General features: G+C 44.4%; 1 protein-coding gene across 1 annotated transcript in view; it reads left to right on the top strand.

Moving 5' to 3' along the window:
• Positions 1-19050, top strand: part of SSH1 (slingshot protein phosphatase 1) — a 339738-nt gene that overhangs the window by 65091 nt on the left and 255597 nt on the right. The window lies entirely within an intron of this gene.

Here is a 19050-nt window from a genome sequence, read left to right on the forward strand (position 1 = left end):
TTAGCAAAGGCTGCATGCCTAGCCAGGGACTGTTTACACAAGCCAAACTCCAGCCTGATTTGGGCTGGTGAGGTGTATCGAGGGAGGTTAAGCATGTGCCTGTATATGCTCACTATGCTGTCATCCATGACCTTAGAGTCTCTGCCACGGAGAGCTTCACTTCCACAAGCCAGAGTGGGAACCACCTTTGCTCTTCAGCGGGCTAAGTGTATACTTGTTCAGTTTCTTCGCGAGCACCCGAAGCCCTGAGGACATGGGGGCCCCCTTTCTGTCTTGTTTCTTCCTTGTGTGTGGTAAAGGAGCAATAGTTGTCGAACACAACCCCAAGATATTTGTAAGTGGCAGTTTCTTCAGGCTTGCATCTGTCTAGGCTCCAGGTAGTTGATCCCTTGATAGATCTTTTGCCAGAAATCATGATATTGGACTTTTTATGATTGTTTTGCATCTCGTTCTCCAGAGAATAGGCTTCAGTCTTGTTCAATAAGCGCTTCATCCCCACCCTAGTTCGACTGAGTAGGACCACATCGTCGGCATAAAGAAGGTGTGACATTGTCGCTGAGCCCAACCTTGGGTCGTGTGAGTTAGTGGAGTCTAGAGCAGTTGGGAAGTCAGCCAGAAAAAGATTAGACAGTTTTGAGACCTGGACACAGCCCTGTTTTAGGCCTCAGGAGGTTGGGACCCTCCTCTAAAGGTGTGACACGTTTCCCACCTTTATTCTGACCCAGGTTCTGGCATACAAGTTTTCAGTAGCTCTCAGAAGCTGTGTCGGAATTAGCAAGCCTTTGAACTTCCTCCAAAGTTTGCTTCGGTCGACGCTGTCAAAGGCAGCTTTGAAGTCAATGAAGCAAAAATATAGGGGAAGTTTGGCAGCCTTAGAGGAGTCTAAGACCAGGAAGAGGGATATTCTATAATGCTGTGTAGCCAACATTGACGATTGGTTCCAATCCCTTCCTTTCTTGTCAATAAATCATAAATAAAAAATAAAAAACATACTGCTTATCAGTCCAAAACTGATGTTGCACCATTGCCTGTAACCTTTATCAGAAAGCTGCACTGGCAAAAGGTTCTGCATTAATCACAGGAGGGCTTACATTTGCCTGTATTTTGTTTGAACAGTTGCATTTTCAGCTAGAGACTGGCAGACACTTTTAAAATGCTCGTGTGAGAGAAAGCACTTAATCGCTCTTGCTTTCTCACCTCTCTGACCTGAAGTTGTTTTAAGGAGTTTCAGTGTGCACAACCACCTCTTTTCCCTGCTTGCATAATCGTCGAAACCGTTGAAAAGAGTTCTGCTAGACCAGATCTCTGTATTTTGTTGGTTATTCTTAGACTGCAATTTATTGTTTGCAATTTAGGGCACACTGCTTCAAAAAAAGTTGTTTTCGCAGCTAAGCAAGAGACACAATCAACCTATTGTCTATAACGTGTTTGTAACAACCAGAGACCACTACAAAAATGTCATGCTTTCCTTGGCAAGTACTTAAAAATCTTAGAGATACAGAATTTCCCTGCCTGCCAGCTAGCTCGTACATGTCTGTGTTATGCTACTTTCTGTAAGTGGAGGTGTGAATGAATTGCTCTATTGTGGCTACCAGCACAGTTCATCTACGTGCATGTGTCCTTAAGAGTGAATGGTAAACTGAGTCCCAGGTGCCCATACGAAGGCAAAGATTACCTCCTGAATATTACATTAAGTGATTTAACATCTAATTTGTTAATATTTCCGATTTAATTATTAATTTTATTTTTTAAGCACATCCTTTTAGGGAACCTGGTTCTCGGTCAGAGGGAGGTGATCTTATACGACTGTCGCTTATTGAAGTAAAAGAGGATACTGTTTTCTGGCAGATATTTGTATTTGCGCTGGACAGAACTCTCCGAATTTTGCGCACCTTGCACGCGGATTTCCGTCAAAGGGCGTGCTCAGCCCACTTCACCAAGTACTCCATGACAAGATATACTCGTAGAGTCCGCGAGGCCAAATTCTGACCCAACAAACACTGAGACCGATGTCTTGAGATTCAGAGCCCTTGAGTTTGTGTGTAAACCTCAGTGGCGTAGTAAGCAGAGCCCAGGGTGGGTCCACTGGATTCCGGTTATAGCTGTTTTGTGCTACCAAACCAAGAGATTGGGTGCCCTTTTCTTGCTTGTATTAGGCCTGATGGCATACTCACAATGAAAGTCTAGATGTGTCAACAGAACCCAGTTTGGGAATATGCTCGTCGGAAGGGTCTAAAAGTGGACCTTTGGAGCAACCCTTCTGGTTAGATAGATTGGCTTCAAAACCTGTTGAAAATAACCACTTTTGTGTGGTAATCCAACAGATTTTTGCCTTCTTTTGCAGGCGCTCTCCACACTTTACTGTTGCTAACCAGTGATCTCCTCTCTAAAACATGTAGAGGATTAGTATACTCTATAATTGCCACTTTTAATTTATTTGTAAGTCTCTTGTCTGCTGTACCGCTGCTACTGCAATGCTGTTAGTGGGCTGCTGCACTCATTGTGCCACCCTCTAAAGTAGCACCTTAAAACATCGCCTAGCCATCCCTGCCCTGCAGCCTGGGTGTGCAGTTTTAAACTGCCATTCCGATCTGCCAAAACAAAATGTTCCCAGGTCCAAACCTTCATTTTTATTACTTATAAGTTACTCCTAAGGGTGTATGTTACGTAACAAGCATTGGCAAAACCAATAGGTCTCACCTATGCAAGAGCTAATGGTTTGCCAATGTGTTTTAGCCATGTTGGACACCAACATGGCAGCGGTTCAGCATGGTTAGAGGTTAGTGCTATGGAAGAGAGTGGCATGGAGTGGAGTATCGTAGAGTGGAAAAGAGTGGCATGGAGTGAGATACAGTGAGGTGGAGTGGAATGAAGTAGAGTGGAATGGTGTGGAGTAGAGTGGCATAGAGGGGAGGGGAATGGAGCAGAGTGGAATGGCGTAGAGTGGAGTATTGTTAAGTGGAGTAGCATAGAGGGTCGCAGAGTGAAGCTGCGTAAAGTGCCAAAGATTGGTTTAGAGTGCAGTGGCGTAGAATGGAGTAGTGCTGTAGATTGGAGTGCATAGAGTGGTATCAAATAGAGTAGAGTGGTGTAAAATAGAGTTGAGGGTCATGGAGTGGAGTGGCACGGAGTGTTATACAGTACAGTGGAGAATACTGTTGCATCTTTTAGTGGAGTGGCGTATAGTGAAGTAATCATGGTGTGATAACACACTGCCAGGATGGCCAACACCTTTTCAATTGAAATTACCATTACATTTGCACAGACATACAGTTTTTCTGACAAAACATTGCAGTGATAATGTGTGGAAATTGACATCACCTACTGTATTGATTTGTTTTGATTGTATTCAGATATTTGTCTCAACCACACTTCAGAATTACAAAACAATTTGCCTTATTTGTGTATTGCTAATTCTGATATATTCTGAAATGTTTGTGAAGTTCATTTACTGGCGCCAAAATGTTGTTGTGTCCTGTAAAAAAACACAAACTAAAGCCTTTCCCATCCTCAGTACCCAGCAAGATTGTCACATAAATCTTTTCACTTTGCTCTCAGAAACAGAAACGTAAATACCAACCTCCCTCAGACGACAGAGCCTCACATTTCACCTCTGTCTTTAAATGCACAGCAAACGTGGCAAGATAAAAACCAAAATGTAAAGGCCTTTCTATTGCTTATTCACATCTGAACTCCATCATGGTTGTTTTAGGGGGTGCTTCAGCACCCTTCACTCCCCTATTTTCAGCATCTCTGGCATGGCTGTAACATTGAGGAAGAGAATTGTTTAACTTATGGTATTAGTGAAAACCATGTCCAAAATAAAAATGTTGTAGACAGAACTTTATTTCTCACAGGCATACAGGATTGGTGAATTGGCAGTGGCAATAATAAGTGGAATCAATCAAGCAGAAATACATGGAGCAAGTAACCTCTTCCAAGAAATGCAGCATGTTTCCTGCTCCCTGAACTAGGTTTCGAGGGATACAACTGAAAACATTTGTACTCTTGTGCAGTGCCTCATGATAAAGAAAAATGTCCCCAGAGAGTGCGCACTAATGGAGGAATGCAAGTAGCCAGTCAGAGAGGTGTTAAACAAGATATACTCCACAAGAGGAACAATGACATGCTGCACAGCCTAAAACAAATAAAGCCAGCAAAATAGAAAGCAGGGATATGAGAGTTTCAGCACACAAAGCCAGTGGTAAGTGTTGGGCAGGCTGCATTCCTAGGGAAGCTTTCAGCATGTCTCCAATATGTCTGTGCTGCCTGGTAGGCTTCATCCTAAAAAGTAGGACATGTATATTTAATGTTTGACATGTCCTGGAAGTGAAAACCTCACACAGTTATTTTTCACTTTGACAGCACTTTCTCTCCCATAGATTAATACTGGTTTACACTATTGGCTTTTTAGTAAGCGCTAAATTTAGTTTGGGAATGCTAGAAATTCTCTTTTTAATAGTAATTATAGTAATTTTAAGTCCAACTTAATGGTCAAGTCTGATTTTCTATTACTATTTTGGAAACAATGTTTTTACAAAGTTTTCTTTTTCATGCTTTCCTGCCAAGGTCCATTTCTCACCAGACGGCTCCCCTGTGGTGAGATGTGTATTGCTTCCAGACGGTGGACAAAGGGCTATGGGTGAGGAGAGGGGGGCTCCTTCGTTGACAAGATGACCTGGGGACTGTGCCCATCCCCTTCCTGAACTTCAGAGGAGGCCTGCTTTGTCACTGGCAGATGAAGCTCACATCTAAGCCTGCCTCTCTCTCTCTAGACCAGCCGGCACCAAACCCAGTGGGAGAGGAGGAACTGACCAGAACTGGTTTATTTGGTGGAGAAAGGCTTGCCCTCAACTCACAGGCTGGGCCTGGGTAGAAAATTGAACGCCACAGACCTCTCCTCGGAACACTCCTCGACCTGTGAATAATCAGAAGGACTGCCATGCTGTCTGAAGGAAGACTCAACCTTCTTGCTTTGAACCTAGGACCCCAGAAGTGACTACAAGGGTCATTTGGCTAACCTCCTATTTGAGCTACAGGGTCACAATAAGCTTCCAGAGGCCTCTCTCCCTGCAACTTCCAGTTCCAACTGGATCTGCTCTGGACTCTGCTACTGGCCTCTGTTGAAGCGAGTCCTAACCCCCAGGCAATGCCCTTAAGGCCCTGGACCTTAGCTAGTGTTAGAGTGTATTCCTCCAGTCCTCAAATTACAAGAATTGAGACTTAGAACTGATGGAAGACAGGATTACTGTTGATGACACAGTTGTTAACTTTCAAAATTGCCGGTCAGACTCTGCTTGCTGGGTTGCCCCACTCAGAGCCTTTCTGCCTTTGTTGACAACCGAATCGGGACCCTGCTCTTCAGCAGCCTGCCCATCATCACCCCGCTTTGCTTGCAGCTTGCCCAGTCGACTCATCAACTACCACTTTTTCTCTATAGAAGTTTTTAAGTCCTAAGGTATAGTTTTTACCGGGCTAAACCTCTTCCATTTTTTCTGTCCAGCGATCCATTGTAGTCACCTTAAACTTTTGACTTTGACCCGGTCTAGCACGACCAACTAATCGCGGTTGACGCTTTGTGCTTTTTGGAGCTATTTTTAATTCAAATTTTAAAAATGTATATTTCCAGTTCTACTTATTGATTTTTTGTTGTTTTGGTGTCATTGTATTTATTAACAGATTCTCTTGTGTTGTGTTTTCACTTTTAGTATTTGAGTTCTGCATAAATACTTCAGATACTACTTCCAAGTTAAGCCGGACTGCTTTTACCAAGCTACCATAGGATTAGGCACAGATTTATTTAGTGCCTTCAGTGGTACACCCTGACAGCGATTATGATTGTGTTTTGAGGTGGGTTCTCACACTCCCTCAACTAGTACCCCAATTTCTTACAACCACAATTATCACCAAATTCATGCCCCCACTGGGAACTAAGGGGCACATGTACAAAAACTAAAATTTGCGAGTCTGTAATTGCGATTCAATGCGAATCGCAATTCCCCGCCTCGAAAATCCAAATGTACGTACTAATCGAAGAGCAATTTAGCAATTGTGTGATTACCTAAATTGTGAATGGGGGTGTTACTGAATCGCATTTTGTGACCCAGACAATTAGTGAACGGGAGCAAAAGAATAGAGAAACTTCACTTCCTGGTGCCGGGAAATGACCTTCGAACCGGGAAGTGCCTCCAATGGAAGTGGGAGGAGTCTAGCCAGCACACACAGCCGAGGCACACCAAGCTGAGAGGAGCAACTGCAGCCATGGCTAGCCAAACAAAGGAGACAAACACAGCAGGGAGGAAGAGAAAGCAGAAATTTTCAGAAAAAGAGTTGGAAGTCCTCCTTGAGGAGTGCTGCCTACAGCGTGATGTCCTGTTTGGGAAGGCAGAAATGACTATACCTGGCTCACAGAAAGAAAAAAATAAACTGGATGGACATACAGAGCAAAATCAATGCTATGGGAGTCAGCTACCGCTCAATTGAGGAAGTGCACAAAAGGTGGTATGACCTCAGGTCAAGAACCAAGGAAAGGGTTGCAGAGCGGATGAATGAGGCGCGTAGAACAGTTGGGGGGCCATCCACAGTACCACCACCAACAGCAATTGAGAGTATGGTAGAGACCACTCTGGAGCCGGAGGCTGTTGTGGGAATCGGGGACCTGGACAGTTCAGCACCAGGAACCTCCAAAAGTAAGTAGCACATATCACATTTTCACACTTTTCAGGGCACTATGCACACAACCACAGTTCACAAAAGCATGCATCATTCAGATAATTCCATGCTTATAAGTCCAGGTCAAGTATAGTGCATTATAGGTAATGTAATCCAGTAGTCCAAAATTTGATTAGTTTTTATTTTGATAACCCACACATCTGAGAGGCACTGACAGTGTATCCCCTGTGCCCCCACAGGTCTCCCTCAGGTATCCACTGATGACCCCAGTGTGGAGGAAGGTGCTGATGCCACCACGGCAGCAGAGGAGGCAGTCAGCATTTCCACAGAGGAGTGCAACACACAAACCATTGTTCCCAATGCACATGAAACCACTGAGGACACAGATCTGGACACAAGGGTGTAAACCTGACTCCCAGTCCACAGATGGGTGATAGTCAGCCACAGAGAATCGCAGGGCGTGTGCATAGAAGGCGTCGTCTGACAAATGCTGCAGGTGACAATGATGCCAGTACTCAACTTTTTCTGGGACTGGAAGCATTCCTACTCAGCAGTCAACACCTGCAGAACAAACATATGTGCTTAATGAACAGGAATTTACACCGTATGCAGCAGACTCACACACAGGGATTTGGGAATGTGGAAACACAATTGGCCACCATGAATGGCAACATGGTCAACTTCACCACTTCCATCACTGACCTATGCAGGGAAATGGTGGCAGATCGTGCCCATGTAAGACGCCATGAGCGCAGCACAGCTTCACGGATGGACCGGCTAAGTCTGTCCATTGGCCGTCTAGCCACAACAACTACATGCCTGTCACAATTCACAGTCACCCTCCAGGTTGATCTGGGACATTTTGCTGGAGATGTGGTCAAGGGTCTAGGCTGCATTACTGCAGCTGTGGACCTACTTCATGCCTCCCAGGCAGCAAGAGGCACTGGTGATACCCCTCAGGACAGTGAGGACATATCCAGTGTGAGCAGCATTTCCGCCCCGGATGCCTGCATCCTGCGTAGTAGCAGTGGACATCTGTGGACCAACCAGGCACAGGCCATGGTGGTCGTAGCCTTAGGAGGTTGTGATGTGATGACTCTAGATTTTTTTTTAAAGGCACGTGGCTGGAATGTGTCAGGTGATGTTACACCATTTTTGTTTACTGGTTGGTACATGCCACTATTGGCCTAATGCACTTGTGACATTAAAGGATATTTTTTCAGCAACCTGACTATGTGTTTTACATCTGTGAGTGCAGTGTCAGTTGGCACTTACCTGCCAAAGTAATGGGTTGCTATGTGATCCCGTCGCTGTCTGCCCTCCATTGCGATGCAACCATCCCCAGGCTGTCGTAGTGGTGGTTCATGCTCCTCATCGTGTCATCTATGGTGAGATGTAGCCCACGCCTGGTTGCAATGTTGTGTAGGATGGCACATGTCGCCACAATCTTGCACGAATTCTCCAGGGCATTCTGGAGTGCACCTCCACTTTTGTGCAGGCATCTGTAACGTCATTTTAACATGCCACAGGTCCTTTCAATGACTGTTATGGTGCGCTGATATCCAATGTTGTACTGCCTTTCATTCTGACATTCTGATTTGCTGGTGTTGGGTATGGGGTGAGTATCCATGGCATCAAAGCATATGCACTTTCACCTGTGTAACAAAACAGCAAATATGAGCATGGCTTTACATGGTTATGCACTGATGCATATTTATTACATTGGTGTGTACTACCCAGTACCTAATAAATATCCATCATCAAACTCCCCACGTTCTAGGCCTGAAAATGTGTCCCACTGTGCTTGAAAATGTATGCATCGTGTGCTCCCTGGGTATTTTATCACTATATCAGTCATGACATTGTGGGCATCACGTACCACTTGGATGTTGAGTGAGTGAGTACATTTCATATTGCAGAACACATGTTCCAGATGTGCAGGAGGACATATGGGTACATGTGTCCCGTCCACACACCCTATTACATGGGGAAAGTTGACAGTTCTGTTGAAGTTCACTTTGGTGTTTCCTCCGCATTCCTGGGAAGGTGGATGTATCTGGACATGTGTGCGAGTATGGGATCTAAGAACCGTTTAAAGAAAAGTGACAAGGCACTTTGGGTCACCCCACCAGCGACAGCAATCACCCCCTGGTAGCTACCCGAGGCCAAGAGGTGCAGGGAGCACAGCACTTGCACGTGTGGGGATGGAGCAGCTGCGTAGGGTTTGGCTTTCTAGCTGAGGTTTTAGCAGTTATATCATCTCTAAGATGACTGTGCTGCTCAGTCCATATTTCTCCTATATTTCCTCCTCAGTCTGTTGAAATATGGTGTGCCTGGTTCTGTATCTTGTCTCCTGTCTGTAGTGTTGCGCCCTGTGACTCAACGGAGGCGTGCCATGGGAGACATCACTTTAATGACCCGTCTGGGTATAAGATGAGACACCCCAGCGTTGCTGACCCAGGTGGGAGAAGCCCTGGGTCAGCGAACATGTAGAATAAAAGGCGTCACCCGAGGGGGCGGTGGGTTAATTGCGGCCCGCCTTAACGCATGTTTAAAAGCAATTCTTGTGTGGTCTCCGAGTCTTATAGGTCCCGATCGCATTGTGAAGTTGGCATTATCTGGCTGCACACTCAATACTCGGGAGCAGATCACCTGGGCATAACGTGGCCAGTGTAGCCATGAACAGCAGTACAAATTGGTGACGAGGCAGGGCGGCCTGCCACTCGACTAATCGGACCACGTGTGCGGCAGTACACTGTGCCGGAAATACAGGCCACATCGGGAGCCAAGGAAAAAATATAAATTAATACATGAAAGGAGGTGATGCAGAACCCTGCAGTTGCCCAGCAGAACCCTGCAGTAGCCCTACCACAGGCATGGAATGAAAAGGGAAGCAGCGGAAATGCCCAGAAGCCAACAACCAGCAGCAAAAGGGTATGTCACCACCCCTGGGGGAAATAAAAAAAAAATAAAAAATAACAAAGGACAGACCAGGCACAGTACCCACCTGCCCCAGCACACAAGTGCACAGATGTGGCAAACAAGGCAGGGGCAGTACATCAAGACAAACATAAAGGAAGGGAGAAGCACAACGCGTGAAGAAACCTGTCCAACATACCCCCCATAGAGCCATTCATCATAGAAGGGGCCCAGTTGGCACAGGCCTCCAGGTGGAGAGACTGGGTAGAGAGAGTAACGCTGTACTTCGACGCAATGAAGATAGAAAGTGATGGAAAGAGGGCCATGCTCCTGCATCTGGGAGGTAAAGAGCTGCACAGGAAATCCAAAGCATTGCGTAATGAGTGATGCCTACAGGGGAAGCCAGGATCTAGCTGAATCGACATCAGATTACTACTCCATTGATCAGAGGAAGAAGTGAGAAAACCCGCTATAACCTGAGGGCCAACCCTACACCATCATCAATGCTGCAACATCACATAATGTATGATTGACTTTAAATGTGCCGCTGAAGTGAACTCCGCAGTGTGTGACATGACTGTTTTGAAATGTTTTCACTGTTGTTAAATTTAAGGAGGAATGTAGTGTCTCGCCCCGTGACGCAACGGAGGCGCGCCACAGGCGGCATTACTGTAATGACCCGTAGGGGGTGTAAGATGAGACACCCATGTGCTGCTGACCCAGGTGGGAGAGGCCCTGGGTCAGCGAACATGTAGAATAAAAGGCGTGGCACCAGGGGGCGGTGGGTTAATTGCAGCCCGCCGGAGCACACATTTAAAAGCAATCTTGTGTGGTCTCTGAGTCTTTTATAGGCCCCGATCACATCACGAAGCCAGAATTATCTCACTGCACGCTCATTACTCGGGAGCAGATCACAGGGGCATAACGTGGCCAGTGTAGCCACATACAACAGTTCACTGTCTCTGCCTTCTCCTCTGCTGGGCAGCCTGGACTCGCCTCCTCCATGCAGTCACGCAGAGTGCAGCCATTGTGGTAAACCCAGATGCCTTCTGGGTCTTCTTTTATACTTTGGTTCTGTTTACCACCTGTTTGGAATCAGTGCTAATTTTCGACTACCATGTACATATGGTTTGCAAGTCGCAAAGTGTGCTTTCCTATTTGCGATTCGCAAAATCCAGTCGCAAATATTTGCGATTTGGTAATTGGTTACATTGCTAGTTGGGATTCAGAAATGGCATTTGTACATACCATTTCACGTTTTGTACTGTCGCAAATAGCGCTGCGACCCATTTGGAAGTCGCAAAACATACGTACATGTGCCCCTAAACCTCTATACTCAATGTCCATTTATTTGTCAATAGTTTAAACCCTATGGAGGACTCGGACAACCCACCACCCCCCTTTGTCCTTTGAAAAGACTGGATCTTATTTTTTGCAATACACTTCCATGTCGCTTCCCGGTGTCATACAACGTATCTGTTACTTTCTGTTCCTCTTGTTAGGTTACCTTGGCTCCCCTACACCATCTGAATTTGCCTCCTATGGGCATACTTCTCAAGCTCCCTGCGGCCCATGAATGTCCAAAATTACGTTTTCTCATCTGATTGATGTCACACACAGTGACTGGTAAATGTTCCTGGTTGCCAGGTTCCATGCCCCCATAAATGTAGGCATGTATTTTGAATTATAAGAGATGACTTGTGACAAGAAACCTTTGCAGATGGGTTGATTACAGACATATATTACCTTTTTTCTGAATACTCTTATTGCGAACTTTTTTTTTTTCCTGATATCACGGGAGTCGCCGCTACAAATACTCCCATTTAAGAGCAATTCAATTTGCAGTATTAAGTAGCTTTCATGTCTTCGTTATTGCATGAGTGGAGACTGTGAACGGACCTGTGTTATTTCTGAAGTTGCAGAATCCAATCTTGAATATAAATATCTCCAAACGGTGGCAGCAGTGTGCAGTTTTTTAAAGGCTTCCTACACACAGCCATGGGAACAGTATGCTGCTAAATTGTTTTTTGGAAAGCCCCAGAGAGTAATCGCCGGTTTTGGAAGCCCGTTAAATCTTGATGTAATCCCGCAGAATCAGCATTTTTCGCAAAACTGTCTACAAATGTAAACTAGCCAGTGGGTTAAAACGCTGCATAGGACCATTATATCTATACTAACCCCGTGGAAAAAGTGCATACACAAACAAATAATCATATAAAGAAGAACCATAAGTGGAAGGGAAGAATGGAAGTTGGGCGTTCCGTGTGCCTTTTTAATTAATAACATTAAACATGATTTTGAGTAAATCTAGTTTCCTTTTTTTTTTTCTTCAAATGTGGATTCGATGATATGAAATTTAAAACACATTTTAAGTGATGTGGTGATCTGTAAAAAAAATAATAATTCCCAGGAATTATACGAGTATTTATACAGTTTAAATGTATTGAAATATTTTTTACTTTCCATATAAATAGAGCAATTTCAAATCTCCGCATGGATAGCTGTATGCTAAAGTTTTTACCAAAACTACGTAACTCGTGTATGCCCTGCAAATATTGTTGCAGCTAGTTTCACATTTACAAACTTCTCTGTGCAATTATATTAGATTTGCAGAAACCTAATTTAATAACTTATTAATCAAATCAATTTCTATAATTTTACTCAACATACCCGCTACTGTTTAAGAAATAGGAAAGACAACATCCATGACAAGTTAAAAAAACATGTATGTTCTTGTCCAAGAAGCAATACTGCTTTCAGAATGATGAAAATCTAAAGTATTAAAAATCTTACGTTGAATAATACAATACCAAACATTTATGTACTTTTCAGTGGATTCATAAAATCATGATTAGCACCTTCTTCAGGATCAAAAGTGTTCTTCAATGCATATGATCACACAAACCCAACGTATGAGTCAGTACTGGGCTGTTGTTTTTCCTTCTTTGAGTATTATCTCCTCAGGGTCTGCAGAGACTGCATACTTATTTCCGAGCCTCCGATCTCTACCGTGAAAATGTTTGTGATACATCAGCAAAATACTGTCCTGGTATCCCTAGTTTTTCTTCAAAGACTCATAAGTTACCCTTGTCCCTCAGTAAATAATAGCACTACTTTGTGACTCCGTGATAGCGCTCATAAATGCCTCATATTTTGTAGTGCCCTTATTTGACCAGTAAAGCCTGAGGCACACATCCCAAATGACTCCAGTGGAGTAACGAAACTTTAGGAGGGGGTCCCCTGCAAAATACAAGGAGCCCCCTCCCCCTCCGAGCTCATTTAGGAGCTCTCAGGCCAGGGTAGTGTGCTGAGGCAGCCCCCTTGTGCTGCGGGGGCTTTGTTATGCCACTTCCAGCGACTCTTATGTTTCTCCTCTCGGTCTAGGTGGGTATGGTTTCACTGCAGAATGTGGTTGGCGGGCCATAGTGAACGATTCTTGAGGAGGTAGTGTGAAGCGCAATACGCAAGTGACAGAGTTGGGAAAACACATGCACTGTCATGGAGTCCTTACTCCAAAAACAAAAAAAGTAGTGCCTCAAAAATGAAAAGTGGAAGAAAACCAATAATGCGTCCATGCTCCAGGACAGGGACAAACACAAGAAGTAACACCCACACAAGCTGACAAATAAAAAGAATGCAAAAAAAAAGTATCAATAAGGCCAACCAATAGTAAGCATTAGGCTGGCATTAAGTCCACTACGAATCTTCATATGTCTGCCTTGGAGGTTTTCAATTCAGGCTTAGTCCTCGCTATGGATAAGTGATAATAAAGCCAGAGGGGAGGCCTAAGAAAACTAGTTGGCCCAGGTTTAATAGCGATTTGAAGGTGCTTCAGAGGAGGTACCGTCAACAAGAAAGACAATGGAAGTTATATCCTAATGAAACAGAGAGGAAGAAACTAAGAACTGCTCTAAAAACGTATAAGGTAGCTTGTTTTGAGACGAAATCAGTCTTTTTTCCCTCAAGAATCAAGGATGCATCTAATGCTCCTAAAGAACTATTTAAGGTAGTTCGCTCTTTAATCACGCCTCCTGTTCCCCCTACCAGCTCACCTAATTCTCAGGCAACTTGTAATCAAATTGTGTTGTTTTTTAAAACTAAAATCCGGCAAATGCATGCAGATTTCCCTTTGCTGGACCCTTGGATAGCCCCACTGGACTCTCCAAGTCAGGATACCCCCCTGCTTACATGTTTTCCTCCGTTGTTGCCGGATAGGATTAAAGGATTTCTAATGGGGATAAAGTCAGGTTCATCTATGGATCCTTGTCCACCCGGCATTTTGCAGATGATTTCGGAACCTGTTGTTCCGAAATTAGCTACTATTTTTCAGGAAGTTCTATCTTCAGGGATCTTCCCTGCTACATGGACACAGGCCACTGTTATTCCTTTAAAAAAGAAGCCCGATCAAACTGCCTTTGATTTAAGCAATTTGCGACCTATTTCTTTGCTACCTACATTGGCTAAGATTTTTGAAAAACACATTAATTATGAACTTTCCATGTTTCTTAATCAGGTTGGAGGCTTCGATCAGTCACAACATGGGTTTAGAAGGGCTCATAGTACGGAATCAGCGCTACTAACGACATCTGACTCCATCCGGATATTACTGGATGAGGGTCAAGGCGCTGTTCTTGTACTATTGGATCTTTCCGCGGCATTTGATACCATCTCACCTGCGATCTTGGTCTCCCGCCTCCATCATGCTGGAATAAGACATTCCGCTCTTAAAATCCTGGAGTCTTTCTTAAGTAATAGGTCTATTACTGTAAGCTGGGAGGGCTTTAAAGCACCGGCTTTTCATCTGCCATGTGGTGTGCCTCAGGCCTCGGCGCTGAGTCCAACGCTTTTTAATATCTATGTGGCCCCCTTAGCAAGACTTATCCGATCATATGGTTTTATCCCATCCTCTTATGCGGATGACACACAACTTATCATCCCGGTGTCTAGGAGCAACTAGGAGGAAGTGGCTGATCGGTTTAATAATTGCATGCAGGATATTAATAAGTGGATGAGACAGAACTGGCTGAAGCTTAATACAAACAAGACAGAGATTGTTTTGTATGGTTGTAGTAAGGAGTTGTGGAGTTCGCGATGGTGGCCTGATGAATGTGGAAAACTACCGGTCCCGTGCGTGGCTACCAGAAATGTGGGAGTGATCTTTGACTCATTGACCTTTAAGCCACAGGTTAGTGCTATAGTCAAATGAGAACATTTTTACAGTTTTTGAAGCAGGAGGAAAGAGTCACTGTTGTTCTAGCATTGATTATGTCCAGATTGGATTACTGTAACTCCTTGTTGTTGGATATTGATGGGGGTTCCTTGAGGAAACTGCAGCTAATTCAGAACAATGCAGCTCGTATGATTTTGGAACTTCCACGTTTAGCCTCGGCTTCTTATAGCCTAAAGTATCTTCATTGGCTTCCGGTTGGCAAGAGGATTATTTTTAAAGCCCTTTGCCTAACCTTTAAAGCGCTCTATGGGGATGGTGCTGAACACCTGGCTGATAGACTCAGGTGGTATCATCCAGGGCCCGTCCTAAGATCGGACAATTTCTACCTGATTCAGGTTTGTCGAACTCCTAGAGTCAGGTGGGGAGACAAAGCTTTTACAGTGGCGGCGGCCAGATATTGCAATGCTTTACCGTTGGACTTCAGGAAAGAACACACCTTCATGATATTCAGGAAGCGAGTGAAAACATGGCTGTTTCCACAGTAAGGTTGCTGGTCTCGGTCGTTCCCTCTTTATTCATGTCCTCGAGTGCTTCGATGCTAAGGCCGGAACGCGCTATACAAATCTCCATATACATACATACATATACATAAGGAAAAATAAATTGTAAAGCCCATGGCAAGCCCGTCTGCGCCCGAACAGGACCAGGGACTAGGAACCCTGGGCTTCCGAATACAGGTATGTTGAAATATTCTGCCCGGCAGTTGTTTTCCTTTCAAGGGGATTACAAGGAGAAATGTCTGCACTCTATTGACCCAGCGAAAGGGCAAACAAAATGCTCATATTGTCTAGAGCCCCTCCCAGGGGCTATAAAGCCTAGAATTAACCCCTCCTTTAAATTCAATCACCAGTTGTTCCTAGTAAACTGTAGGTTTCTGTCTGGCCATAAATTAGATATCTACTTGTTTTTAGAAGAAAAGCAATCTGATGCCATTTTTCTGACGGAAACCTGGCTGCACAAAGACTCCGGACCAGATTTGGCACAGGCCCTGCCCCCAGATTACTATATGAACAGGAACGATCGCGTTAGCAAGAGAGGTGGGGGAATTCCTCAAGACAGATCTTAGATGTCTTATTGTACCCTGTTCACTCCCTGGCTGTGAAAATATGGTCTTCACTACGTCCGTGGCCCCCCACCTACCCCATTTCAGAAATTCGGTTATATCACCCTCCATGTCCCTGCAGTGACTTTTTTTGAGATTCCCCTCCCTGAGATGGTTGCCAATTTTGTCAGCCTAAAACGTAACATTACTCTTCTGGGTGATTTTAATATCCATCTACAGTTGACCCAGTAGGTACCGAAGCATCTGTGCTCTTATAGGACCTCTCAGCAATAGGCCTAACCCAACTGGTTTCTGGCCCTAAGCATAAGAAGGGACACGTGCTTGGCACAGTCTTTTCCAATGACACCTGGTTAAAAACCCAGGACCCAGTCCCTGTTTCATGGTCCCACTATTTTAAGACCTCTTTTAGTATTGATCTCCCTTATTCTCACCCTTTTTTTGGCCTTCCCCTACGGAAAAAGCAGTGATGGTCTAAACTCAGTCGATGCCCTAAAACAGACCCTGCTTAATACGGAACCTGAATTAAATCCAGATCTCACTGCAGCATATTCCGAATTCTCACAATGGATTAACCAGTCATTGGACTCAATAATTCCTATAACTACGCAAACTGGGAAACCCAATTCCCCGTTGGCCCCGTGGTATACCCCCCAACTGAGAATCCTAAAACAACTGTGTAAGAAAGCAGAGAGATCTTGTTAGAAAGACTATTCGGCAAAAAGCAAAGTAAAATATAGGGAGACTATTAGAAACTATCAGCATGAAATCATATTCACAAAAAGAGATTACTAATACAACAAAATAAATATGGCCCGAACACACCAAGAGAAATATTTCAGATTGTTAAAACTCTAGTCAATCCATGTTTTAACTCACCAACACTGGAACCATCGTCCACCCATTGTAACAACATTGCAAAGTTATTTTTGAATAAAAGTGATATCTATTGTTCCTTTTCTCCTGCTAACTCCGCCCCCCAATATTATTCACCCCACCCAGACTGTTTTTAGACCTAAACATGGAACAGAAATGGTACTTCTGGTGGTGGTTGAGGTGTTAAAATGCTGCTGGACCAAGGTGGCACAGCTGCTATTGTCCTCCTTGACTTCAGTGCAGCTTTTGACACTGTCAGCCATGGGATCCTCATTGAAAGAATCCAAAGTGTAGGAGTGAGAGGTTGAGCTCTCTCTTGACTTCACTCCTTTCTCAGTAAAAGGACTTTCCAGACGTTCGAGGGTGGCTACACTTTTTCATTGAACTGTGGAGTCCCACGTGAATCTTTATTGAGTCTGACACTGTTCAACATACATATGTGCCCCATAGCTGATATTGTGTTGTCATTCAGGATCTCTTTCATCTCGTATGCAGATGACACGCAACTAGTCTTCTCCCTTTCTCACTCACAGGCTCTGCTCCTCAGCCTTGGGCCCCTGTCTCACGGCCGCGGCCAACTGGATGAACAACTCTACCTTTCTGGGCAATTCTCTGTTCCCCCAGATAAATTTGGAATGGCATAACACCTTCGGTACTCCCATCCCCCAAGCCAGCCATAAAAAGCCTAGGGGTGTGGCTTGATAAAGTACTAACTACGGACACTTGGGCCACAAAATTAGAACCCATAGGGAAATTCTTCATTTTCTTCACTTCTCCTCCAAAAGAATAGTAGGTGCTCATCTTATTATGCCTGGACTATGGAAAATCTTTGTATTTAGGTGCCCCCAAATTGGCGATTAGAAAACTGCAGGTTGTGCAGAACTCTGTAGCATGATAGCTTTATAATATCACCAGATGTGTCTACATAGCAGGCTCTTTATTTCCCCATTGGCTTCCTGCGGCCCGGAGGATCAAATTTAATTTATTTTCTTTGTATCGCCCGTAGGGCTTTCTTGGATACTGGCCTCTCAATCTGTAAATCACTGATCACTTCCTACATCCCTACAAGGTGCTGCGGTCCACCATCTGGCAGCTGGCCCCTACTTCAAAAGAAGCAGGAGCAGGTGTCACTCATTTCGATACAATGCTGCCAGGCTATGGATTTCTCTGCCTCCTCCCTTACGGCTAATTGATTCGGAACTTTCCTTCCGCAAACCTCGGAAAATGTGGCTGTTTGATCACTCTTCTGCAACTCTCTGAAAAGCCTTGTTGTCTGGTCTGCTGTCCCCTACATTGTTGGTGTTGAGCATCGTACTTAGGCTGGGATGCCTTCGGGTAGTCATGCGCTTTATAAATGCGTGATGATGATGATTTTTAGGATGTCCTCTTAGAAGTAAAAGGCCTAATTTTGGATCACATTCAATTGATGAACAAAATCATCATAGGTGCAAAAGCCATATGAGCGTGGAAAACCTTTAGGAGCACCTATCTCATTTAGATGCTGTAGGAAGCTGGCTCTGTATATACTATATCAAAATGAGATATAGTGTGCACAGAGTCCAGGGGTTCCCCAAGAGGCTTGACCAAGGCAATAATAGATAATACTAATGCTCTGTTTGTGGTAGTGTGGTCGAGCAGTTAGGCTTATCAGAGGGTAGTGTTAAGCATTTGTTGTACACACACAAGCAATAAGTGAAAACACACACTCAATTACTTAACTTCAGGTCTATAGGTTTTTGTATAGAAGAATAATATTTTGTTAATTTATCTTTAGAGCCACAAAATTAATTTAGCAGGTAAGTACATTAAATGAAAGGTACTTTGCATAGTAATAGTTGAGACTTTGAATAGATTCAGTATTGTACACAGGTTTCATTAAAATGGTAAAAAGCTATTTTAAAAGTGGACACTGCTATTTTTAACAGTTCCTGGGGGATTTAAGTACAGTACAGTTTCAGAGGTAAGTACCACACTTATGGGTTCAATATCCTGGGTATAGGTAGTCCACCGTTGGGGGTTCAAGGCAACCCCAAACACCCAGCACCAGCAACCCAGGGCCGGTCAGGTGCAGAGGTCAAACAGGAGCCAAAATAACATGGGCGCCTATGGAGATAGGGGGTATTCCGGTTCCAATCTGCTAGCAGGTAAGTACCTGCATTCTCAGAGGGCAGACCAGGGGTGTTTGGAGGAGTACTGGAGGGGCCCCAAGTAGGCACAAAAACCACACCCTCGGTGGCACGGGGGTGGCTGGGTGCAGTGTGCCAGCAGGGCATCGGTTTCTCAATAGAAGTCT

This window comes from Pleurodeles waltl, chromosome 11 (genome assembly GCF_031143425.1).
Source record: "Pleurodeles waltl isolate 20211129_DDA chromosome 11, aPleWal1.hap1.20221129, whole genome shotgun sequence".
NCBI classification, from domain to species: Eukaryota; Metazoa; Chordata; class Amphibia; order Caudata; family Salamandridae; genus Pleurodeles; species Pleurodeles waltl.